At 36.4% G+C, this 25,142-nt stretch overlaps 1 protein-coding gene across 2 annotated transcripts in view; it reads left to right on the top strand.

Annotated features, from left to right (window-relative positions):
* Window positions 1–559: 559 nt before the first annotated feature.
* SOCS5 (suppressor of cytokine signaling 5) overlaps window positions 560–25,142 on the top strand; it is a 45,029-nt gene continuing 20,446 nt past the window's right edge. Inside the window, exon 1 of one of the 2 annotated variants that reach the window (XM_004686227.2) lies at window positions 560–826. The gene's annotated coding sequence lies outside the window, so the exon portion shown is untranslated. Of the gene's footprint in view, window positions 827–20,731; window positions 20,843–25,142 lie in introns of those variants that run through there. The other variant, XM_012727652.1, reaches the window with a different exon arrangement.

The following is a 25,142-nucleotide window of genomic DNA, read 5'->3' as shown; positions in this document are numbered from 1 at the left end:
ATTCATCATTTCGCTTTCCCCTTTACAAACAGCTGAAACCCGAGACAGATATCCCCCTTCTCACACCTCAGCTTGACCTTCTTCCCCCATCTCAGCTTGACCTTCTTCCCCCAAGCCCACCTAGGGCCCTTCTCCAACCACGTGACCCCTTCTTAGCCCCCGTGACTCGAGGACCCCCCCTCCCCTCCCCAGCCCTCCCCTCCCCTCGGGCCGCAGCCCACTTTACCCCGCCTCCTCAGCCCACGTGACTGCCTCTCTCCCACCTGACTGGCTCCTCCCTCGCCGCCCCCTCCACCGGACCCGGCCGCCTTCGCAGCTGCCCGACTCCAAAATGGCAGCCGCGCACAGCGCGCACCCAAGCGGCCGGACCTCCCTGACTCCCGAGCAGCCCTCCTCTCGCTCCCTGCCTCCCTCCTCCGGCCTTCACCTACACGCCTCCGGATTGGCCGTTAGGAAGCCCGCCCCTCCGGAGCCCCGCCTGCTATTGGTCACGGTAGGCTGCCCTTCAGAGAGGCGTGCCCTCGTTGCCCCCCACCCCGGGAGGTATTTTCCTTTCGGTGGGGGTTGGGGGGAGGGGGGAGGGGAGAAGGGTGAAGAGGGGGAGGCGGCCGGGGAAGGGGGTGGGGGCCTGGCGGGGGCATCCGGCGGAGCTGGGGTCCCCGGGCTCCGTCCAGAGGAAGCAAGACTGCGCTCGCTCTGGCCGAGGGAGAGGACGGGACCTGGCCGGCGGGCGGGCGGACTCGCCCTCTCGGTGACTGCACCGTCCGGGCCCGTCCTGCCTGGCCGCAGGTGCCCCTGGATGAGGCAGCCCCACGCGTCCCGACCGGTGAGTGTCCCCGCGGCCCGCATCGGCTCCCGGGCCCCCGCAGCGCGGTTAGCGGCCGCCTCTGTGGACCCTGGTGCCCGCGCCCGGCGCAGTCCGCCCGCCTCCGGCCGGCGCCTCCACACCCGGGGCGGAGGCAGCTCCGACCCTCGGGTCGGGAAGAGGACGGCGGGCGGGGAACCGCGAGCGGCAAGCCCGGGCGGTGAGCCCAGTGCAGACCGCACCGCGCGTGGAGGGAGCTTGCGCTTAGTAGGCTCTCGATGGATGTTTCTCTGTGGAAAATCGAATTGTTTTTCTAGATGGAAGGACCTGGACCGAAAGGGCAGGGGTCCTCGCCGGCTAGTGAGAAGGGGGTCGTGATCGGGGCGGTGATGAGTCGGGAGGAGGCCACAGGAGACTGGGGCATTTGCGCGCGCAGGGAAGAACGCACCGGCCGAGGCTTTTGGGGCTCTTAGGGCTCAGATCCCGGGGTCCTCAAGGTCGACGAGAAGAGGTCCACTGAGAGGTGAGAGAGGAAACTGGGGAGCTTAAGTGGGGGGGAGTGACTGGAGCGCCTTCGGGGTGTGGGGCTTAATCCCGAGGTGGAAAGGGATGTGTAGGCGTGCGCTGGAGGTCCCCTGATAACTACTGGGACTCCTGACATTCTTCGGTGCTGGGGCTTGAACATCCAAGTAGTTGCGTGAAGAGACTTTTTGGAGAGGGAGTTGCTTTTAAAGAAAAATGCTAAGAAACTGTTGAAGGATATATCATGCTTAGGTTCTGAACTTTGAAAGACGGGTGCATTTGGAGTCACGAGGTGATTTTTTGGTACATTTTCTTTTGCATTCCAACCAAAAAGGTGACTTGTTTCTGAACCTTGTCGCTTACCTTTTATTTTTAAATGTATGTATGCGTTTGATGGTATTTTACTAGTTCTTAACTTTTCTGGAAATTCTCATAGCTGTACCTTGAAATTCTTGTAGCAGCCACTTATCTGCTCAAGAGCCTTCAGGTCTCTCTAGAGCAGTGGCTTACTTCTTTTTTCACCTTGGCACTTAGACTCGACTATATATTACAGTTTGCTACTTACTTAATTCATCAAGATTAGTAAGTAATTCGCATGCTTTCTTTCCTTTGCTTTTAATTGTTTCTATACATGGCCCTGCAAAATTGAACCACAATTTGTAATTGAAAGATACTTGAAGTGTTGAACCTGAAAGATGTTGGTAAGCTAGAAAGCAAACCCAAAATCAGGTTGAGCTTTTTGGGAATCTTCATGTTAGGTGCTTAGTTTAATTTTAATAATCTTTCAGTTGTGTAACACTCTTGAGGACCGGTTAGGAACCTAAAAAATGCGTTAAACAGTGAAGCAGTGGCAGTTCCCTGAATTCTGTGGCAGCCCATGGAGCTGCTTCCTGTCACTAAGAAGAGGAAGCTAACAATTGCACAGCTACATCTTTAACCTCTTCAGCATTTTTTAATTACATGTCTATACACACTTATGTATCTTAGTAATGCCTCACACTTTATAGAAAAAACTCTCGTTTTACTAGGGAGTACTTAAACATACTTTAGAAAAAATTTATAAATCATATTTTACTCTTTAATGCATCAGAGAAAATGTTTTTGCAAAAAAGATGTTAATATTTTCAGTTGGCACTTTCTTAGTTCTTGACTAACTTAGGAATAATTACATATTTTCTTCTCTTTGTCCTTGAATTCTACTATTTGTCCTTAGGGAGCATGTACTAGCATACAAAACTGTAGCTTAAAATATTGAAACCTAACACTTTTTAACATTACAATAGCTTCTATAGTATTCACCTTGAGAGTCATTTATGGCAGACCAGTGTTCATGAAAGCTGCCCCCCAACACTTTTGTTTAGGTTGATTTTTTTTTTTTTTCCTTTTGTGGAACTAAGTAAAAATTATGCTTAATGGCTGCAAAGTAGTAGTAATAGCTAAACAGAATGAAATTTGGAAGTTTGGGAAAAAAAGATGTATGTGGATGAGTCACATTTCTTTTAGAGCTGGAAGAGTAGACCATGGGGATGATTATTTTTTGCAGATTAGGAAACTAGGCCTAGAGCTATGCTGAAGGGACTAAATTGCTAGTCAGTGCTGGAGCCAGTTTTGGTGGGCAGGTTTCTGAAACAGGGTTTTTTCTACTTTATCACACTCACATTGTTTACTTCTAAAGCAGTCTAGGCCAGCTATAAATGGGTTTTGGATTATTAGTGATATTGTTCTTTTCTAAGGATATAGAAGTTTGTGTTGACTACTTCTATTGTGTAAGCTTTTATTGAAGAGTTTAAGCAGTATGCAACACATTTGTGTGTGCTTATATTTCCAACTCATTGGAAAGAGACAAACTGCCATCTAAATTTAAAAAATGAATTTTTAGAGTAGGCTAGTATTATGTAGCCAAAAATTAATTGCTTAAAAGATTTTCAGAATTCAGAGACTCCTAGATTTTAAAAGTAAATTATGTGCAGATTATTATGTGTGGGGGTTTTGTTATGTTAAAATGGATTTTGTTACATTAAAAAGATTAGTAGTAGAGTTACATGATAATTATGAAAATATAATTTCTACCATAGTCGAAATAGAGAAAGACTAGATTGGTATCTCAGCCACTTAATAAGATGATCTCTGGCAGTGAGTTAACTATTGTGTATCTTGCTTTCCTCATCTGTAAAGTGAGGATAATAAAAGTACCTACCTCATAGGGTAGTGATGAGAATTAAAAGTGCTTCCTTAGCACATATGAAAGGTGGAACAAATATTAGGCTTTGTGGTGCATTGTTATACAGGCACTTGTGTGTCCTTTTGTTTCCTTGCTATTAATAAAGTCACTCTGAGGTTACAAAAGATAAATGCATGATTAACTAAATAATAATTTGCCTTAAGGGTAGTTAATGCAAATGATGTCCTCATGTATTAGGTTATTTTCCTCCTTCCTCTGCTCACCTTGGACCTTTGATAAAATGTATATATCAAGTTAACATGCCAAAATGTTCTTTAGGTGACCCTTACTGCAGTTTCATGGTTCTAGAACCAAAATGTTAATAATTGATTTGCAGGTGTTATAATGGAAATGCAGTGAGTTACTGTCTAAAGACCTACTGGGTAAGCCTGCATGAGGAAATCAGGAATTTATAAGGTCTATTATTAATTGCAGTTCTTTCCTGCCAATGTAACCTTGAGAAAATCATTGAACCTTGTTTTCTATTAAGTGAATGTTTTTATGACTTCATTCCTTAAACTGTTAGATTTAGTGATAAAAATCTGTGTAATTCCAGTTTTGGGGTTTGTTTTTAATCTTGCTGTAACCCAGGTCCAATTAGTGTCATGAATATGTGGTTTAGCAAATTTTTTTTTTTTATGGTGACAGTGTTGGATTTCTTGTAAGTATTCTTCGATTCTGCCTTCTCTGTTTTTCTATTGCTTTTATAACAGTTTTTCTTCCTATTAGATTATAGTGTTCTTGACTGATTATTACCACCTTTGTCATCTTTTTCACAACTGCTTTATCTCCTGTTGCAACATGCAGCTTCTTGACATCTGTCACATTTAAGCTTACTTTTTATACTTCTTTTTAAATGTTAATTTCAATTATTTAAAAAACATTTACTATCTAATATCTTTTATTTGCCCTTAATTTTAGAGATTTGTTGAATTGAGTTCATTTTCAAGTAACAGATTGAGATCAGGAACAAGTTACAATTCACAAGCATCCTGTGTAAATTCTTATTATTCTGTTTTATATCTCAGGCAGACATCCTTATGGTGGTACTTAACATGATAAATACAAGGATGCTCTCTTAGATAAAGTGTGCTGTAGTTATAAGTCAGTTACCTGCAGCCATCAGAAGTTTCTAGGATCGTATCTCACTGATAGAGAATTTTAGTTTGAAAAGTGATCAGTTCCTGCTTTTATTCTGATTAAATATTTGAATAAAGAATATAAAACTTATAACTCATTGGACATGTATTGGATTCATGACATGCTTTTTGGAATTTTGTAAAACAGACATGTAAATCTTTCTTCAGGCCTTTTACATAATCTAACTATGTGAATAAAATATTAATGATTTTAGAAGATACTAGTTGTATCATGTTCGTATAAAATACAGCTAACTGCTCATTTTTTCCCATTAAGCTGGAATATTCTTAATATATTTTAAAAATGTGTATTATGAAATTCCTGCTATATTTAAGATTAATGAATACACAGATCATAGACCATACAAACTACTTTCTTGGCTGCAATATAGAAATTAGAGAATGACAGAGGGAAAGTATGAATTCTTTGCCTTGCCCATTTTAATAAATTAACCTTCTGAGTTAGCCAGCTGTTCTAGCAGGGGAAAGAGCAGAGAATCTGGTTAGAGCAGAAGTAGTCTTAAAGGGTAATTAGGCAGGACTGTTTACTCACACTAATGTTGAGTAAATTTGCATTTGAGTAGTTTAACTGAGAATTAGTTGTCTTCCTCTTTTTTCACAGTAGGTGAAAAATTCTAAGGAATGACTTGAGAGAGATCATAATGGCTTTATACATGACACTACAAATACAATGTAGCAAGAATATATTTGCACAGTTCCTCTGATGGCACATAAGCATTTCATCTATATGCTATTTAACACCCAAATTAAATTTATTTATACTTTGATAAGATGGCATCCAGTAATCTTTTATCAATTCTAATAAGAGGAAGCAATGATGGTGATAATTTTGAAAAAACGTTGAAATAGGCTTACCTGCTGTGGGATTATCTTGAAGTTACGGTTTTCATATTTTATACGAAGATTTCTGTCAACAGGAGTAATATACACTCTTCTCAGTCTGAGCAAAATTCTTCAGAATACAGGAGATAGTAATCAAGTGTTAATATGCTGTATTTTAAACAATTTAAAAGGAAATTTATCCATAGAGAGTGCATGTGAGTATGTGTGTGTAGACATATAAACTTTAAATGGAACAAGAAAACTACAATGATGGAATGGAAATAATGTGGGAAATGAACTTCAGAGCTGCCTATTTGGTGGGTAGTCAGAGGAAGAGGAGTTAGAATAGGAATTGGAAGTTGGGTAGAGAAAATTGTTGAAGAAAACCAAGATTTTACAGGAGTCTAACTTTAGCATTGTTCTGGATTCTACATACTAGCTTGGCTTTGTATCTGGAAAGCTGCTAAAATATATCTTGAAGCTAAAATATAAGCTTACAAAATATTAAATATAATCTGTTGGGAGAAGTCCAAGACTTTCTTATAAAGGCTAAAATATACACGTAGCCAATGGGGAACTGGTTTAACTAATTATTTAGTCTTTGACTTTGGTTATTAACATAAGATTACAGTCCAACCTCATTACCCTTCAAGTGATCAGTACTGGGACCAGTTTTATTTAACATTTTTAGAAATGATTTAAAAGACAGACGAGCAGTAAAAGTTGCCAGATTTGCAGCTGACTCTGTACTGTTCCAGGTAGTTAAAAGGCAGGCCAACTAGAAGGAAAATGCTGGAATATCCTTTGGTGAGTTTTCTTGTGGCAGAGAGTAAGATAATGCATTTAAGAGGAGTTATTCCAAAGTATATTTATAGGATATGAGTTGTGACCCAGGAAGGGGATCCAGAAGTCATGGAGATTACTTCCTTGAAGGCATTTATTATGGTTACTGCTGGGTTCACAAAGCCCAAGAACATGTTTAGGGTTATTGGGCATGGGTCTGAAAACAAAAATAATGATGTTTATTATGTTTTAGGCTAAGTGATTTGCAATTACTCTTTCATATACTTTAATTCTAAAAGGTAGGTGGCTTTTTTGAATTTTATCAAAGAGGGTATTTGACTAAAGGAGGTTAAATAACTTCTAAGTCAGCCAATATATGTATTGGAGTTGGGAATGTGGCCTGGTCTTTTGTTTGTTTAATCCTAAACATTTCCCAGTATTTTAGAACGCTTACTAATAGTTTAATTTAGAGTTTACAAAATAGTGCTTGATTCCTTTGCTGTGAAAGTTTTAAATGTCATTGCCACAAGACATTGTGGCAAAAAAAAAAAAAAAAAAGATATTTTGAGAGGATTTAGAGACATTCCTTAAATTTTTGATTTTTAAGGAAAGTGAGGGATATTTTGGTATACTGTTTCATCCTTGATTTGTGAATGAATGATGACCACTCAGTAAAATGTTTCCCTGTTGACTTTATAAAATGCTAAATCAATGGCCATTAATAAAGGTAAGTGCCTTTATAAGAAAGTTATTGTTTGGTATAAAGGACACCAGAATAGTAGTCCAGATACCTGGATTGTTTTGATGGCACCAAATAGTAGTGTGTTAACATCTGGATGGCATTGAAATGGATGTAAAATTTTTTTTTGTAAAGGAGGGGAAGGCCTCAGATACATGTGGAGAGATGAGCAAGTAAAAAAGTTCTTTACAGAGAGAATAACACTATTTTAGAGAAACAATTTTTTAATGCATTTTTCTTAAATTTGAGTTGAAAATATAAAAAGAATCTTACATTTTACTTATTGGATGGCATCTGCTATGTGGAAGCTGCTGTAACAGCTTGTAAACACACATGCATGCATACACACACACACATTTTGTATCTGTTGATTTTGAAATCCCCCAAAGTGAAGTTGCCATGCCAAAGGTAATAATATTTGTGAAAGGGCTTTGTAAAACTTTAAATGCTTTATAAGAAGAATGATAGAGAACTATTAAGCTTCTTTAGATGGCTGGGCAAACAGGATGCTGTTAGTGAAAATGTGGCAGGAGGAGAAATAGCAAAAATGGGAAAGGAAAGTGTTGAAGATGAAAGGGGGGGAATAGATGTGATGAAAATTAACTATAGTTCTTTCTCTTCCTGCCAATCAAAAAAGGAAAGTAATAAGTCTATAATGGAATTTTCACACTCATTTGTTGTATGGGAGGAGCTCAACAGATAGTTAAAACATTTTACCCCCTTTTCCATTTAGTCTATATTGATCATGTTATGCTAATAAAACTAAGAAAATAAACTGACCACTGACTGTTTCTTCTGATAGTTTTCTTCACCCATTTCTGCACAGGTTTAGGTAATAGTTTGAAATAATATGTGTGCTCACAAAAATGAGCTGGACTGAGCTAGGTTATTAAAAATGAAAAACCATAGTATGGTTAAGGAGAAAGGTAAAGCTTGATCTGTTTAAATGGATACAAAAGAAAAGCCAATGGTAAATAGTTTCAACTGCCATACTAGCACTTTGGATTTTGTTTTAGGTAGGGAAGTGACATAAATAATTAGTTGTAGAAAACCGATTGTAACTGTTCTAGTTTATAAATATAAATAGGGAAAAGGTTTGGAGAAATATGCCAGAGTGAGTCAAAGAGGTTTTCTTTCTGACCTCTGGTAGGTAGATCACACACAGTGAAGGGTACCATTTAAGATTGTCCTAGTTTCAGGAAAAGAGGTTATGATGGTCTGAATTAAGAAATTTGTCACAGGGATGGAAACAAGAACACTGATTTCAGAGATATTTAGGAGTTTTATTCCTTCAGATGTGGTTAGTGTTTGGAGGTGATAGAAGGTGAGGATGAGTTTAAGATTTCTGACTTGGCATTATGCTAATATACCCAAGCTTGAGGAAGAAGGAATACTGAGTTTGTTTTCATATAAGTAGTTGTACTTTTTAGGTAAGTAATAACATCACCAAGATATCAATGGGAAATACAGTTCTAGCTCAGTAGTGGTTAGGCTTATGGATGTGATTTGGAAGGCATAACATAGTGGAAAGATGTTAATTTAAGTGAACAATGACCATAATTCTAAAATAATAATAGATGCAGAAAAAAAAAGTAACCTCCCACTGTTGGCATTTAATTCAAGAGGATATTTATATTTACATGTTGTCTGCTTCTAACCAAGCCCTATTACCTAGCCTGACAAAGAATATATAGAAATATTTTCTCTCAGAAAGACTTGAAACAATGTACTGCATCCTGTCTGGACATCCACCACAACAGAGGAAATTCCTAGACAAATACACTTCCTTATTCGGCATCTAAAGTTTCTTTTTAGAATCTTGCTTGCTTCCTTTGAATTGGTAACTTGGTTTGAGAAGATAATGAAGACTCAAAGTATTTTACACCTCCTTAAGGCTCTTGGTCCAGAGTAGCCTTAATAGCCAGCTCTTTGCCTTGCTTGCTTTCTTTCCTACCCCTCCATACTTTACTGGGCTTAAAAATTATATAAAGTTCTTATTTAAAATATAGATTCACTCATGTGACATGTAATAGTAGATAATTCCTTTTAGTTGCTGACTAGTATTCCATTGTTTAAATGTGAGTTGACGGCTGTGGCACTCTATGAAGGGAAAGTAAAAGCAGCGTAAGAGGAAGAATCTTGAAGACTATAATCTTTACTTCCTCAGAGATTCTGCTTTCAAAGCCAGTGGATCAAGTTAGTAAGTCATTAAGGTGTCCAAATTCAATAAAATAAATACATCTATTAGGAGCAAGATCTTCAAGAGCTGAAGGAAATTGGAAAGAATCTGAAGTGGTTTAGCACTTAATGGGAAGAATGAGTTTTAGTTCTGTGTTTTTATAAAGGAGTTAAAAGTGCAAGGTTGCTGTGAAATATAATAATACTAAGTGGGGAAAATACATAGGAACTAGACATTAAGGAAGAAAAAGCAAAGATGGACAGGATTCCTTATCTGAAAGTGCATGGTTCATGTTAGGATTATTTCAAAATTAAGATAGATTTGGAATTGGAACTTCTTGAGGCACACAAGTCAGAAAATTGAAAATGAAATAAGAATTTTTTACTTGACTTAAATAGCTCTAAATATTATGATATATATATAGCACTGATGGCTTAATTTATATACTACCTAAACCCCTTATATTTTCTTTTGTAGTTGTGATTCTCATATTTTACTGGGCTTAAAAATTATATAAAGCTCTTATTTAAAATATAGGTTCATCCATGTAATATGTAACAGATAACTCCTTTTAGTTGTTGACTAGTATTCTATTGTATGAATATATTGTAGTTTACTTTTGTTGTGAAATGGCTTTTTTCCAGTTTTCAACTGTTACTACTACAGCTGCTGTGAAGAAGATTCTTTTTGTGACATGTCTCATAGGTGAATACCTAGAATTGCTGATTTATTGGATAGTTGTGTGTTTAACATTTTGAGGACTCGGTGGAAGTTTTCAAAATGGTTTACCATTTTAGACATCTACCAGCAATTTCCCTCTTATTTTTTTATGCAGAAGTTTAGAATCACTTTCTTAAATGTTTGATGGAGGGCCCTCCCTGGTGGCACAACTGGTTAGAGCACAGCACTATAAAGCTACCACAGCCACTCAACATGAGTTTGATCCCTGGCCAGGAGGGTGACCCAGGTGATGGGGCAGACCTCTCCTGGCCTGCCTGTTCTGCTCCCCACTCTGTTTTTGGTGAATCCTCTCAACCCCTGTATCTCTGGCCTTTATCCCAGTTCTGTATGTGTAAGTAAATAAATCTTTTTTAAAAATGTTTGAGGGAATACATCAGTGAATTCTGGAATTTTGTGAAAGGTTCTTTTTTTTTTTTTTTTTTTTCAGATTTATTATACGTACAGAACTGGGGTACAGGCCAGAGGTTCAGGGGCAGTGAAAGAGTGGGGAGGAGAACAGGCCAACTGATGAAGTTCGCTGCTGAGGGAGCAGCGGGCAGGTCAAGAGAGGTCTGCAGCGCCATGTGTATCACCTCCTGGGTGTGGATCAAACTCATGCTGAAGTGGCTTTAGCTTCTCAGTGCTCTGCGTTAACCCGCTGCACCATCAGGGAGGGCCCAAGAGGTTCTTAACTAAGGATTCAGTTTTTAAAAAAAACAGATGGGTCTGTGCAGACATTTTTTAATGTTCCTTTTGGTAATGTATGTCTTTTGAGGAATTTAGCTTGTCTAATTTGTTTAATTAAAAATAAATGCTACATGTTATGAAACAGTACTTCCCTTTTAATGTCAGTAGCATCTGCATGGATATTTCCTCTTCATTCCTAATACCTGGGTTCATTTTATCCCTTCCCACACCTCTTCTTACATTGGTTAGGCTACTTAGGGACTCTCAACTTTATCCTTTTGAATAATCAACTTTCAGTTTTGTTGATTTTTCTCTTTGATTTATCAGTTTTTCTATTTCATGATTTGAGCTTTTATCTTTGATTTCTTTTTTCCATCTTACTCTGGGTTTAATTTGCTCTACTTTGTGAAAGTGGAAGCTTAGATCATTGATTTTAAATTTTATTTAAAAATTTAGTAACATGTAAAGCCGTAAGTTTTCATTATCATTCCATTAAAATATTTTCCATTTTCTCTTGGAATTTCTTTTTTGATCCATGGGTTGTTTCAAAGAATGTTTCCAAATACTTGTGATTTTCCAAGTATTCTTTTGTTACTGTGCTTTTATTTCATGTTACTGTGGCTAGAGAATATTCTCTTAATAAATCTTTGTAAGCTTTTTTTTATTATTTTAGGGCCCAACATATGGTTTATTTTGGTAAATAGTATTCTTGAGAAGAATGTGTATGCTCATTGTTGGATACAGTGTTTAATTTATGTTTGGGATTACCATTTGATTAAGTTGGTTTTCATCTATCATATACTTTTATTTTCTCTCTATTTATTCTTTTACAATAACTGAGAGTGGACAGTTGGAATTTTCAACTATGGTTTTGGATTTTGTCTCTCCTTTCAGTTCTTTCATCTTTTGTTTCATTATTCAGGTACTGTTACAGTGCAGGTAGGTGCATGCACATTTTGGATTGTACAGTTTGTGATGACTTGAGTCCTTTGACATGAAGTATCCTGCAACCATACCTGGTCCTTTCCCTTCTCTGTATCTGACACTAAAATTTCTTTTGATGTTTACATAGTATGTCCTTTTCTACCACTTTTAACCTATTCATATCATTATACTTAAAGTGGATTTCTCTTAGAGTGCATACTTTTTTATCCGATCTCATAATATCTCTTAATCTGGTGTGTTTACATTATGAGTTAGCAAATTGTGACTGGCAGGCTAGATTTGATCTTAAACCTATTTATGTAAAATAATGTTTTTTTGAGTTAGAATCATGCCCATTCATTTACATGTTGTCTATGACTATTTCTGTGCCACAAGGGCAAAGTTAAGTAGTTGGGACAGAAATCATCTGGTTCTGAAAGCCTAAAATATCTTCTTAATTTTACAGAAAAGATTTGCTAAACAATAATATAGGCCCTTTACACTTAAACGTAATTATTGATGTAATTAAAATGTGCGAACTTAACTGTTTGCTTACTATTTGTTTTAAACTTTGTTCTCTTTTCCTTGGTTTTCTGTCTGATTTTTACATGTTCTTTTTTATGGTTCTGTTTTATTTCTTCTCTTAATTTATAACGTATTTCTTTTTAGCTGTTTTTTTTTTTTTAAAGATTTATTTATTTATGCATACAGAGCTGGGGTCCAGGCCAGAGGTGCAGGGACGGTGAGAGGCTTCACCAGAGACAGAGTGGGGAACAGAATAGGCAGACTGATGAAGTACACTGCTGAGGGGAGCAGCGGGCGGGTCAGGAGACGTCTGCCGCGCCATGTGGTCACCTCCTGGGTGGGGATTGAACTCATACTGAAGTGGCTTTAGCTTCTCAGTGCTGTGCTTTAACCCACTGCAACACCAGGGAGGGTCCTCCTTAACTGTTTTTAAAATGATGGCTCTAATTATCTCCCAACCTCAGTGATAAAAGTATTATACCACCTCTGTGATACAATAATCTTATAATAGTATACTCTGATTCCTCCTTCTCATCTTTGGTGCTTTTTTGTTAGACATTTTAACTTTATCTGTGCTTAACCCTCATTGCTATTCTTTTTGCTTTTGTCAGGCACTTGTGTCTTATAGCAATTGCACATAAGAAAAATATATTTAGTATTTACCTTCATTGTAACTCTTTTTATTTCTTCATTTCTTTGTGTAGATTAAAATTTATGTCTGCTTTCATACTCCTTTTGCTAAAAAATTTCCTTTTACACTTCTTACAGTGTAACTCCCTTCTGCTTCTCCTTCCTCCCCTTTTCCCCTTCCCTTCTCCCTTCAATTTTGAAAGTTCTCGTTTCTCTTGAGCCATCCCCCAAAAATATACCTTCAAAATGTTATTCCACTATTTTTTATTTGCATAGTTTCTGACAGGAAATCTGTAGTGATTCTTACACTTGTTTTCCTATATTTTTAGAAACTTTATTTTGATCTCTCTTAGAGTGCTTTTGTTTTTATGGGGTGAGGGATTGAGCTTCTTGGGACCATGGGTATGTTTTTTTAGTGAAATTTGTAAAATTTTTTAGCCAACAATTCTCAATTAACTTTCTGAGTATTTATTTTCTTCTCAGACGCCAATCCTATATATATCCAAACAATTATTAATGCACAGGCAACTAAAATTACAAATTTTTCTTCTGTTCATTTTTCTTCTAGTCTTGTTCTTTCTCCTTCTTCACTTTGAAGTTTCTTTTGTCCTGTCTTCAAGTATTTGATTTTTTTTCTTTTGTGTAGTATGCTATTAATGTCAATCCACTTTTTTATATCAGATTTTATTTTTGTCTTAGAATTGCCTTTTTTTAAAAAAAATTTATTTATATATACAGAACTGGGGTACAGGCCAGAGGCACAGGGGCAGTGAGAAGATTCACCAGAGACATAGTGGGAGCAGACAGGCAGATTGACAAAGTGCACTGCTGAGGGGAGTAGCGGGCACATCATGTGCCATGTGGGTCACCTCCAGGGCAGGGTGTTGAACTCACACTGAAGCAGCTATTGCTAGCTTGCAGTGATGTGCTTTAATCAGTTGCACCACCAGAGAGGGACAGAATTGCCTGTTTTTTTTTTTTAATTGTTTATACTTCTCCTTTTTTTTTTTTAAGCCTTTGAAGTTTAATAACTTTTTTTTTTTTTTTAAAGATTTATTTATTTATACAGAACCGGGGTACAGGCCAGAGATGCGGAGGGTGAGAGGATTCACCAGAGACACAGTGGGGTACAGAACAGGCAGATCAACGAAGCACACTGCTGAGGGGAGCAGCGGGCGGGCCAGGAGAGGTCTGCCACACCATGTGGTCACCTCCGGGGCAGGCAGGGATCGAACTCATGCGGAAGCGGCTTTAGATTCTCAGTGCTGTGCCTTAACCCACTGCGCCACCAGGGAGGGCCGAAGTTTAATAACTTTTAAAAAATCTTTGTATTTTCTTTATCCTGCCATTCCTGGATCCTGAGTAAAGGTTACTTTTTCTTGTATCTGGTAATTTGTTACGGAGTTACTGTGTTGAATGTCTTGATTCTGCCTTTCTCTACCCTAGCTGCTTTTCTTTCTTGAGTGTTAAGTTTTACTCTCAGGCAGTTATTTGTGGATCAACTTGAGTTTTGTTTGTTTCTTTAGGGACATTTCTAGAATGTCTTTAAGTTTAAGGATAGTTTGAACCATCACTGAGGTGTGCCACTTCTGGTGTCTCTCTGGATTGCTGTATTTACCAAGGCTTATTTATCCTACATGGTGGAAACTGAGTGATCCTGGCAGTATGTTAAATCTGGGAATTGTTTGTCTTTGAGAACCCCAATATTTTATACTTTCTTAGAAGTTTTTCTCTATCTAGCGTCAGAGTTGTACACCACCATATGCACATAATATGTAGACAGAAACCTGAGGCTTCTTTTGTAGATTTTTTGGGAATATTTCAGTTAAGTTTCTTCCTCTGTGGTAATACGCCCTGAAAATTCTAGCTGTCTCAGATTCTGTAAGTCACCTCAATTTAGTGAAACTATTGGCTCTGTTGTGTTGTCTTTCCAGTGTTGTCATTTCAGATACAAAGCTGAAACAGTCTTAGGACTCACCTGGTTTGTTTCCTTCCCTTGAGATACTGTTCATACTGTTCATACCTGTCTAAAAGCAGCTATTATATCTAGTTTTCTATTTTTTTGTTCATTGCAGGTGGACAGTTATGGGCCTTGTTATCCTGCTTTGTCTCTATCCTTGAAGTATATTTTCACTAGATAGAGAATTTTAAGATGGTAGCTTTTTTCCCTTAAAACACTCTAAAGTCATTTCATTGTCTTCTAGTTTTGAAATTGTTTCTAATGAGAAGTCACTGTTACCATTGATCACTTGATGTAATATGTCTTTCCCCCACCCTGTCTTACGGGTTTTCTGTACTTACCTTTGGTTTTTAGCAATGTACCCTCCCTCCCCCAGGACTAACCTAATCCTAGTGCAGAAACATGAACTTTCATAAATCTCTACTACATGCATGTCATATTTCATGAGAGTTCTCTTATTTTGCTGTCAGGAAATTGAATGTCTTCCTGATCTTTACAAGCTGAGGTAGTTGTTCGGTTCAAAACAGGTTATTTAAGATTTTTAGATGATATTAGTTGTTAATTAATAACAATATTAGTTATTCCATCATAACTAAAAATGGAAGCGTAGAATTCTCATTTTTCTTTTTAAAAACTTTGTAAAAATGTTAGCTTATCATACTTTTAAGAGTATGTCCTCATTAAAAAAAATAATAGTAGTTCAGTATTTCAATTTTCTAGCTACACAGAGAGATACAAAGAAGGCTTAGAAAGACAATGCTATATACCAAAACCCAGAGTTTACCATGGTTGTCTTTATAATTTTGGACATCTTTTATTCACACTTATGTCATTTTTCTTGTGTTAGTTTATTGTTTTCTAGACCACAACATTAGAACTTTTTCCAAGGAATATTTGCATTATTAAAACAATAATACTACATCTGAAGCAATTCATGCTATTTTTAACGAAAAACATTTAAATTTAATAGAGGTATATTTATTTAACAAAAGCAACCCTGAAGAAAATGCTCGCTCACATGTATTTATTCTGTACAAGAGATACTGCTTTCTGAAAGATTTTCCTTTTAAGCTTATGAAACATAAGATTATAAAAATAAATTAAGTGGTAGAGTCTTTACGTAATAAGTTACATGCTTCAGTCTCATATAAAGAATCCAGTACTGTCAAATACCTGCTGTTGATAGATTAATTTGTACTACTTTTTATATAACTTATTTTAGATGCTATAATAAAGTGCTATAAATTAGATGCCTTATCCACAACAGAAGTTTATTTCTCATATTTTAGGAAGCTGGAAGTAGTGTGTTATCTTGACTAGGTTCTCTAGTGAGGACCATCTTCTGGGTTGCTGACTGCTCGTTTCTTGACACACTCACATAGTAAGAAAGAGAGCTCAGCTCACCTTGGCTCAGGCCTCTTCCAAGAAAACTAATACCATTTGTGAAGGCTCCACTGTTGTGACCTAACTGCCTCTGAAGTCCCCACCTTTAAATACTGTATCATTAGGGATTGGATTTAGATGCATGAACACATTTGGAGGTGTGTGCAAATATTAGTACAGGTACATTACAGTGACAACTTGATAATCGCCAGTCCTTAAGAATGAATCTGTAAGAATGTTCATTCATACTCTTTACCCCCACATTCACTTTTTTAGAAGTTTATAAGCAGTGAGAGATGTGCACAAGTGTGCTACTTTATAATGCTACTTAAAATGTTAAAAAATTGGAAGCCCCCCCTTAAATGATTAAATGATATTGTAGAGTCATGTAAGTGAATACTTACATGATCACAGTCTTTTAAACATTTTTTGTTTAGTATTTTGAATATAATATTTGTCAGGTGATAAAAATGAGATTTAGAAAATTGCTTACAGATCAAAGAAAATGATAGTAAGTGAAAAAAGTGACATGACACTTTTGAGTTTCCTAGGACATTTATTTAAAAGTTGAAAAATAAAATACTCTAATTTTGAATAAATTATGAGTGATTTTTCATCCTCTCATCCTGTTTAATAAATTGCTCCAGATGTAGTGATTATGTCATACTTTTTTCATTTGTTTTGATAAGCCCTCTGCTATCTTAATGTATACTGAATTTAAGCACTACTTCTCTATGCTGTAAGACCTTACAAACACTAGGTATGCTTGTTTCTTTGCAAAGCATAAGTATAGAAAGCCAAAGTAATTTTTCACTCCTTTTTAAGATAATGGTAGTATATGTGGCAATTAAAGTCACTAACACACTCCTTTAAGACTACATTCTACTGTGTTACTCAGGGTAACAGTAAATATCAATATGTAACTTAAAAAATTTTAAATGGAGACGTGTGTGTGCATGTGCAAGGAAATCAAATTATAGTTTTCAGCCAGTAGATCACTTAAGACTCTAATAATGTCTGTGTTTTATAGTGCTCTGTAGTTTAAATTAGGATATTAATACTGGTTGCCCTAGATTTCAGGGTAACTTTTGATATTGGCTTAGATAAGGTTGAATTGGATAAAATGGCCTATTTTTTGAAGGATAAACCTTAGTCAATTTTTATTTTTTTCACAAAATTGAATTGAATTTCTATACTGTAAAACATTTTTATATACTTACCAATAATAAAAAAGTGTCAAACTACATCTCTAGCATCTGCTTTTTAAAATAATTTATAGTCCATATATGATATACCTTAAGGTATATGTAGATTAGTAGATGAGATTAATAAATACATGTTAGTTATGATATATAGACTTTTGTGACAAACTTTAGAGTCAGGAACACTATTCAAATCCCAGCTCTCCTTTACTAATTTGGCAGCTGGAATTTGGAGAGGAGCAGGTACTAATTTTCCATTGTAGATACAGGTTTTATAGTTATCGTTACATATATTGGTTTTTAAATCTGTTGCCCCATGATAACAAGACACATACTAAATGCTGAGTCCTAGTTAAAGGATATCAGTATTAAAGTCAAAGAGGCTCTGGCCTTTAGTAGTTTACTGTATATTGAAATTAACAACAACAACAACAAAAAAAAAACAGTTAATGCCTCAAAAATGATTGCTATGGTAAAGATATGTACAGAATACTGTGGGTGTTGGAGCTAGGCCAGACTAGAGAGCCCAGCTGTTAGTATTTGAAATCATCTGTGGCAGCATGCACAATAGATGTTGCATGCAGTCAGTTCTGTAATGGGACACTTTATTAAAAAGTCAACAGACTTAACGGAAAAATGCGATTTGGTCACAATACTCCAAAACTTCTTTACTAATGTCTGTTTTATAATGCTCTGTAGTTTAAATTTCAGGATATTAATACTGGTTGCTAGGTGGGAAACTAATAAAAAAGGTAGGAGTTTTACATATTAAAAATAAGAACTTGGTAGTACTGTGATATGCCTTGAAAAGACCTAAAGTTTGGGAATGGGGAAGATTGCCTGTTGTGAATTATTTTGAAATGGTAGGAGGAGGGCGTGGATGGGGTTATGTCTCCTGACATAGAAGTTGCATTGTAGTAGCCAGAGAAGGCTTGAGGTTTGTGTGTGTGTTCTTGTACACTGTGGCTGGCTATTTTCTGCATTCTATTAGCATGTTAATGACACATGAGCACATGGGATTCTTTATTGCCTTCATGTATTCCCTAACTTAACAAGTACCAAGAAACAAATGCCAGTTTTCAAAATAAGTATTAAAGCAGAATTGACTATCAGGGCCTTTTTTATTCCTTAAGAAAACTAGTTTACCAACACACCTCTGAGAAGTGATCTTCAGACAGCTAGGAAGATTCTGGAAAGACTAGACAGAGAACATGGCAGTTGTACTGAGTCTTGATGAATGAGCATAGTATTTTGTATTTTGCCGGGTATAGTACAGGTAGAGGAAGAACTTTTCAGGCATGTGGAAAAGTGTGCAAATACAAGCCTGGCATATTCAGCAAACTTTGCTGTAATTGTGTTAAAAGATTGGAACTTGGGGAAAAAAGGAAAAGGACATGCTCTAAGGCTAGGCTAAATTTTCAGTGGTCTTATATGCCATTTGGAAAAAAATTAGAGTTTATCCCTTAAGATAGAGAACCACTGAAAATTTTTGAGCAGAGTATTCTATTTCCTAACATTGTTTTATATCTAACTCCCTGGTAATGAAGAGTGGACTTTAAAGTAGACTTACCAGAGTCTGGAAATCTAGTGTGGCCCTTTCTAAGGCTCGATCCCTTTGAGAATAACATAAAAGCTATAGATGCTTATCCGCAACTATGCCCTTTCTCTGTTCCTAGAAATCACTGTTTAACTGTAATCCTGTTTTCTGATCTTTAAGAGTTAGGGCCACATAGTCTTCTATATTGTGATGAATTCTGTTCAGGTGAATCTCTGAACAGACTTCACAATAACTAGTTCACTGTTAGCTTTATTTTTACAGTGTTTAAAAAATGGTATAGTGAATCATCATTGGAGAAGTTTTATCATGGTAATATGCATTCATTGAAAAATAATTACATGGGTCAAAGATTTCTGCCCACTGGATTCCTTTTTTCCTCCACATTCTTCTATAACAGAATAATTGTTGCAAAGGGATGGATAAACAGCAGGTGAAATGTAGGAATGTAGGGGTTTAAAAATGCTGTAACTACATTCTTTTAAGCAAAACTTAGATGCAAATGGTTTTAATCAATCTAAACTGACAAAGCCATCTTTTCCATCCTTTAAAAAATTAAATCTTTCCTGTTAGTGTACCTTACCAAGTTTTTTTTTTTGTTTTTGTTTTTTAAGATTTATTTATTCATACAGAACTGGAGTACAAGCCAGAGGTACAGGGGTGGTGAGAGGATTCACCAAAGACAGAGTGGGAGCAGGAAGGCAAATCAATGAAGTACAGGCCAGGAGAGGTCTGCCGCAACATATGGGTCACTTCCAGGGCTGAGGATCAAACTAGCACTGAAGTGGCTACAGCTCACTTGGCGATGCTGTGTCCTAACCCGCTGTTCCACCAGGGAGGGCCCTTACCAAATGTTTTTGATGCCAGTTACCAGAATAAGTTACTCCTAGGACTCATATGCTTGAAATACCAAGGACACTTACTAAAACTAAATGAAACATGAGTATCAGGATAAACCATTTAAAAGAAAAATATATCCAACAGTTTTACAGTTAATAAACTTCTGTATCTCCACAGTGTTTAGGGTATGATCAGCCTGTAATATTTAGTAAAAGGCTAAAATTAGTTTAGAGAGGGCTAGAGAAAAATAATGCAATCATTGTGAGACAGATTTTTTCCTGCTCTTTGAAAGTTTACAGAGCATAATTAATGGACTTTGGTTTCACAGAGGACATTTACTCAATTTGTCTATGATACATCTACAAAGTAAATAGTTGGTGCTGTCTTATGCTTTTTTTAATAGGGTATAAGGTTTCATTAACTATAAAAGTAAAAATTTACAAAAAATAGAGGATTATTATTAAAAAGTAATTGAATCCTACTTGCCTGAATATAAATTAAAACTTAATAACCTTGAAGAGGACTAATTTCTTTTTTCTTTCACATTCATATTTATAATTAATTTGATAGGGAAAGGTATCTGACCATCAAATACCATATTCCTACTATACACTATTTGCTGTTCAACTATTATATACTAACCTGTGATAGCTTCTTAAGAAGAAAATGGGTATAATCAGCATAAAATAAAAATTTTAAATGTATTATATTTACATGGTATGCTATAATTTGTTGACCTCAGTTCTCTTTAAAAGTCAGGTACTTTAACCTCTGCCAGACATTGCCAAATTATACATATGCTTTCTCTTTTCTGTGTTGTCCATATTCATCTCCCTTAACTCTCTTAGGAGTCCTACTTTGTGTCAGATTTTTTTGTATAAGATATCAGTGTACTGCCTTTGTCTTTGAGCTGTTTGGCTTTTCTAGGATATGCAGAGAATCATTTATGAAGGCAGTATCATTTATAAGACTAAGTGGAGGAATTAAAGACATCTTTTTAGTTTGGCATGTAAGACTCATTAGAATCTATCTCTTACTAGCTTTTCAGGTTGCTTTTTCTTTTCTTCAGCCTGCCTGCCCTATACATCAACCATCTGAACTGCTTGTCTTTTGGAAAACTGGACCCATTCCTGAGTCTGTGCCTTTGCATGATCTCTGCCTGAAATGCCTTTCTCCACTTGGCAGGTAACTGTACACTCTTAAAAACCCAGCTCAAAGACATCTTTTCTTTGAAATCTTTTCTTGACCCTTATATTAGTTATCATTGGCTACACAGCTAAATTTCAGTCTCCAAAATAATATTAAACAGGAGAGAACTTCTAAAAACATAAGAGAAGACCTTTTCTCAACTGCAAGATTTTGTATTTTGCAACATAGGACTGAAGTGACAGCTTTGCCATATTATGCTATTAGAGGAGTAATTTCCAACTGATGGTTTAGAGTGTCAGATTTGACCCTGGCTCTGATGGTCTGAAATTGCAGTTACCTTTGTTTTAAGAAACATGATACATGAAAGAACAAAATAGGGACTGGTGAGCTTATGTGAACTCACTCTCTCTTTCCTAAAAGCTCCCATGCTACAGATGCACTTGAATTTCATGGTCCAGAACTTAGTCTGTGGCCATAAGGAAAGATGAGAAATATGGTCTTTATTTTTGGTGGCTTTCCTCCAATTATATTATTATAGGAGAAAGTGGGAGCGGTTCATGAGCATAGTTAGCATTGTCCCTCACTTCCCTACTAAGGTGGTTGTTCTGTGTTCCTGATAGTATGCCAATTGCCCTTTTGTTGGTGTGGACTTTTCAGAGTTTGGAATAAGTTTTTCATCTTTTTATGTCCAGCATTTTACATGAAGTTGAGCTATAGTCTGCTTATAAAGTGTTGAATGGTTGGATTCAGACATTCAGGAAGATTATAGCAAAAACAGAAATCAGAGACATAAGCATGTGATGTTTAAATACCCACATGAACTAGGGCAATTGCTTATATATACACTGATTTCTTATACTAAAGTTTGTGTTTCTCCCTAGTTTCTCCATCAAGTGGAGAGAAGTAGCAGGCATGGCTTCTTTTCAGTTGTGCTTTGAAATAGCAGATAGAAGACAAAATTACTTAAATGGTCTATGGTTCCATTGTTACATTGTGTTTTTTAAGAGTGTGATAAAATATATGTAAAGCTAACCATTTTCAACATTTTAAAGTGTATAATTCTGTGACATTGTGTTGTCACATTGTCATCTAATTTTTTTCCTTCCCCAACTGAAACTGTATGAATTAAATGCTAACTCCCATTTTTCCCTTTCCCAAGCCCCTAGCAGCCAGCCACTATTCTGCTTTGTATATTAGTTTGACTACTCTAAGAACCTCATGTAAGAGGATCAGGCAATTTTGTTCTTTGGTGACTTGCTTATTTCGTTCATGATAACATCTCCAAGATTGATCTATTTGTCACATATATCACAATTTCTTCCCCTTTTTAGATGGCATGTAATTCACATTTATCTGTTTATCTGTCAATGTTTGCTTGACTTGCTGCTGTTACTATTTTTTGGTAACTTTTTTTCCCTCAAGTATTTGTGACACAATTTGAATCTTATAAAAGTACAAAGGAGGACCCTCCCTGGTGGCACAGTGGGTTAAAGCACAGCCACTTCAGCATAAGTTCAATCCCCACCCCGGAGGTGACCCACATGGCGCTGCAGACCTTTCTGTACCGGCCCGCCTCAACCCTCATCAGTGTTCTTCATCGGTCTGCCTGTCCTGCTCCCTACTCTGTCTCTGACTGCCCCTGCACCTCTGGCCTATACCCCAGTTCTGTATGCATAAATAAATAAATCTTTTTTTAAAAAATGTGCAAAGGATGATAGAAATAATCACCTGTAGTAGGAACTTTTTGTAAGGAAATAATCTGCCCTCTCACCCAGTTATACTTCTTGAAGTATAAGCTAAAAATACAAAGTTACAAAAAACATAATCCTTAAAATAAACATGAGGGTAGAATTAGACAGAAATACAATGACTTTTCAAAAGAAAAGACTGAATGTTAAGTCTTTTGATTATATGTGAAACACTAAGAATATGTGTGACACTAGAGAATACAATCCTTTTGAAATGAAGATTTTATTGTACTTGGACCTTGAGGAAGAAATTTGTAGCTGTAGTTGTAGTTTGGTGGTTTTGCTTTTATGAACTTTCTGCAACATTGAAGAGAAAAGGATTATAAATGGGTAATGAAAATGAATTCCTCTCCTCTCCCTTGACCTCCTTTATTAACAGATGGTAGCTAGTTCAGTGACAAATAGCTATTATTAGATGTTTGCTTTCTAATAATATGTCAATAATGTGACTAGTAACTGTGATACCTAGAGAATTGTGGTTTGGGTCTCCTATCCACTGGATATATTTTCCAAATTACCAAATTCTTTAGTAAATTTAAAATTCCCTGGTCAAACTTTCACATTAATTTAGTAGAATACATGTCCAGAGGTTTCAACAGAATCTCATACTTTTTTTTTTAGAATCTCGTAGAGACTTAACCTGACTGTGCTGATTGTTTAGTCAGTGTGGCAAAATGGTGAGTCATGGTCAGTCATACTTCACTAGATCTCACAGACCCAGTTTTTTATTTACTCAGTCTCTTGAGCCATGAGTGAAGCACAAGAGTAGAATAGAACACCTTGACTCTGACACCTTTATATCTTTTCCTTAAGGGAAAAGAAAAATGGGTGTGAATTTCCATTTCTTCTTTAGGTGTTTGGGTTATAAGAAGCAGTATAAAACTGTTCCATGCCATTTGAATCTTATAGTGCAGATAAAATTTGCATACCCCCAAATGAGAAGAGAGCAAATTGCAGCATTAACAGTAACCCCCTTTAGAGAATTAGAACTTGAGATAGACATTAAAAATAGAACTGAATGGGGGACAAAGTAGTAAAGATGTTTCAGAGTACGGAGATACAGGTTTGAATAAAATGGAGCCTAATAACTGAAGACAGGGAGTAAGTCAGAACAAGAAAGATGCTGTGTGTGATTGTTGACTCTTGCTGAAATGAAATGACACTGATAGAGTTAGGAGTCTTGAGAGTGATTTCTGTGACACAAAGTTGTGAACCTCTAAGATTGGAATACTAGAAATGTGGACAAGATCCCTAACAATGAAAGAGGAAAAGTAGATGTGACAGCCATCTTGAAAAAGGAACTGTTGGGCTAGATAACATAATAATGGTGTAAAGTGGAAGAAGAATAAAGCTTTTCTGAGGAATTTTGTTGAGAAGAAGTACAAATATCCCAACTTGGGGAGAAATTGTAAGTTAATTTTAAATTAGTGAATCTGAGAAAATAACAAAATTGGGACCAAATTTTTAGCCAATTTAGTAAGCTGAAAAGTGGGTGCATTGTATGGACTAATATGTTCCCATATATATTAAGTTTGTTCTTATAACTTCTTCATATGTGCAAAACTCTTAATTGTTTGCCATTAGCTTCATTTCAACCGAAATGACTATGTTAGCTTAATACATTAAATTCATAAATCACACTTAGGGAACTGAGGTTCATCTCCCATACAGTTAGATGATAATATGCAATCTAAATTGCCTTATGTGGTTAGGAAGATATAGCACAAAGGTAACAACAGATTATTTCGTAGAACTAGTAGGTGTTAATAAATATAACTGTTATACTAGGAAGAATTACATTTTAACATTTTAAGTTGTTACTGAATTAACTATTTAGAAAGCAGTTTAATTTCTTAACATTTGAAGTAATGTACCAATGTGTAAGTTAATGTTTCATGTTTCCTTTCAGTGGAACATGTAGTTGGAGATGCTAAGCCAAAGTCTGGCATTTTTCTTGGAATAGCAAAATTTATATAAACCGAAAGCAGTCAAGGAGGAAAAAGACTTGTAAAAGAATATGTCATTTAATAATTGTTAGAAGTTGCTTTAAGATACAGTATATTATAGTTGAATATGCTGTTTACTGACTAAACTGTGAGTGATAATATTGATACAAGTAGAGAAAAGAGTATTCTTGTATAGATGGACTATATTATATAAGGTTTGCTGAAAACACCTGAGGGGATTCTGCTTTCTTTGTTCTCCTATGCCTTATCTGCTCATTATTTCCCTTTTTTATGGTAAAATATTATATATGTGTGTGTATGTATGTTTCTGTGTACTAGTAACTAAAATGTAAGGTTACAGTTTAATGAGTAAACAGCATATTCAACACCTAGATTAAGAAATAGAACATTGCCAGAATACCAGAAACCTTTCCAGTCCCACCAGTGTCCACACCACCCCACCCCTAGAAGTCACATCACCCATTTGTCTATTTGATTTTCTGTCGTTTCTTACTGGTCTTTAGAAACTCCTTATGTTTTCTAGATATTAACCTTTTATTCTCTTATCAATTTTTTGTGCCGGATATATTGCTTCCTGTCTTGAGTTTTTGATGAATACACAAGTTCTCAATTTTTTTTTTT

This window comes from Condylura cristata, unplaced genomic scaffold, assembly GCF_000260355.1.
Source record: "Condylura cristata isolate star-nosed mole 26May11 unplaced genomic scaffold, ConCri1.0 scaffold00020, whole genome shotgun sequence".
NCBI lineage: Eukaryota > Metazoa > Chordata > Mammalia > Eulipotyphla > Talpidae > Condylura > Condylura cristata.
Note: the sequence above shows the minus strand (reverse complement) of the source record. Positions and strands in the feature narration are given on the sequence as shown.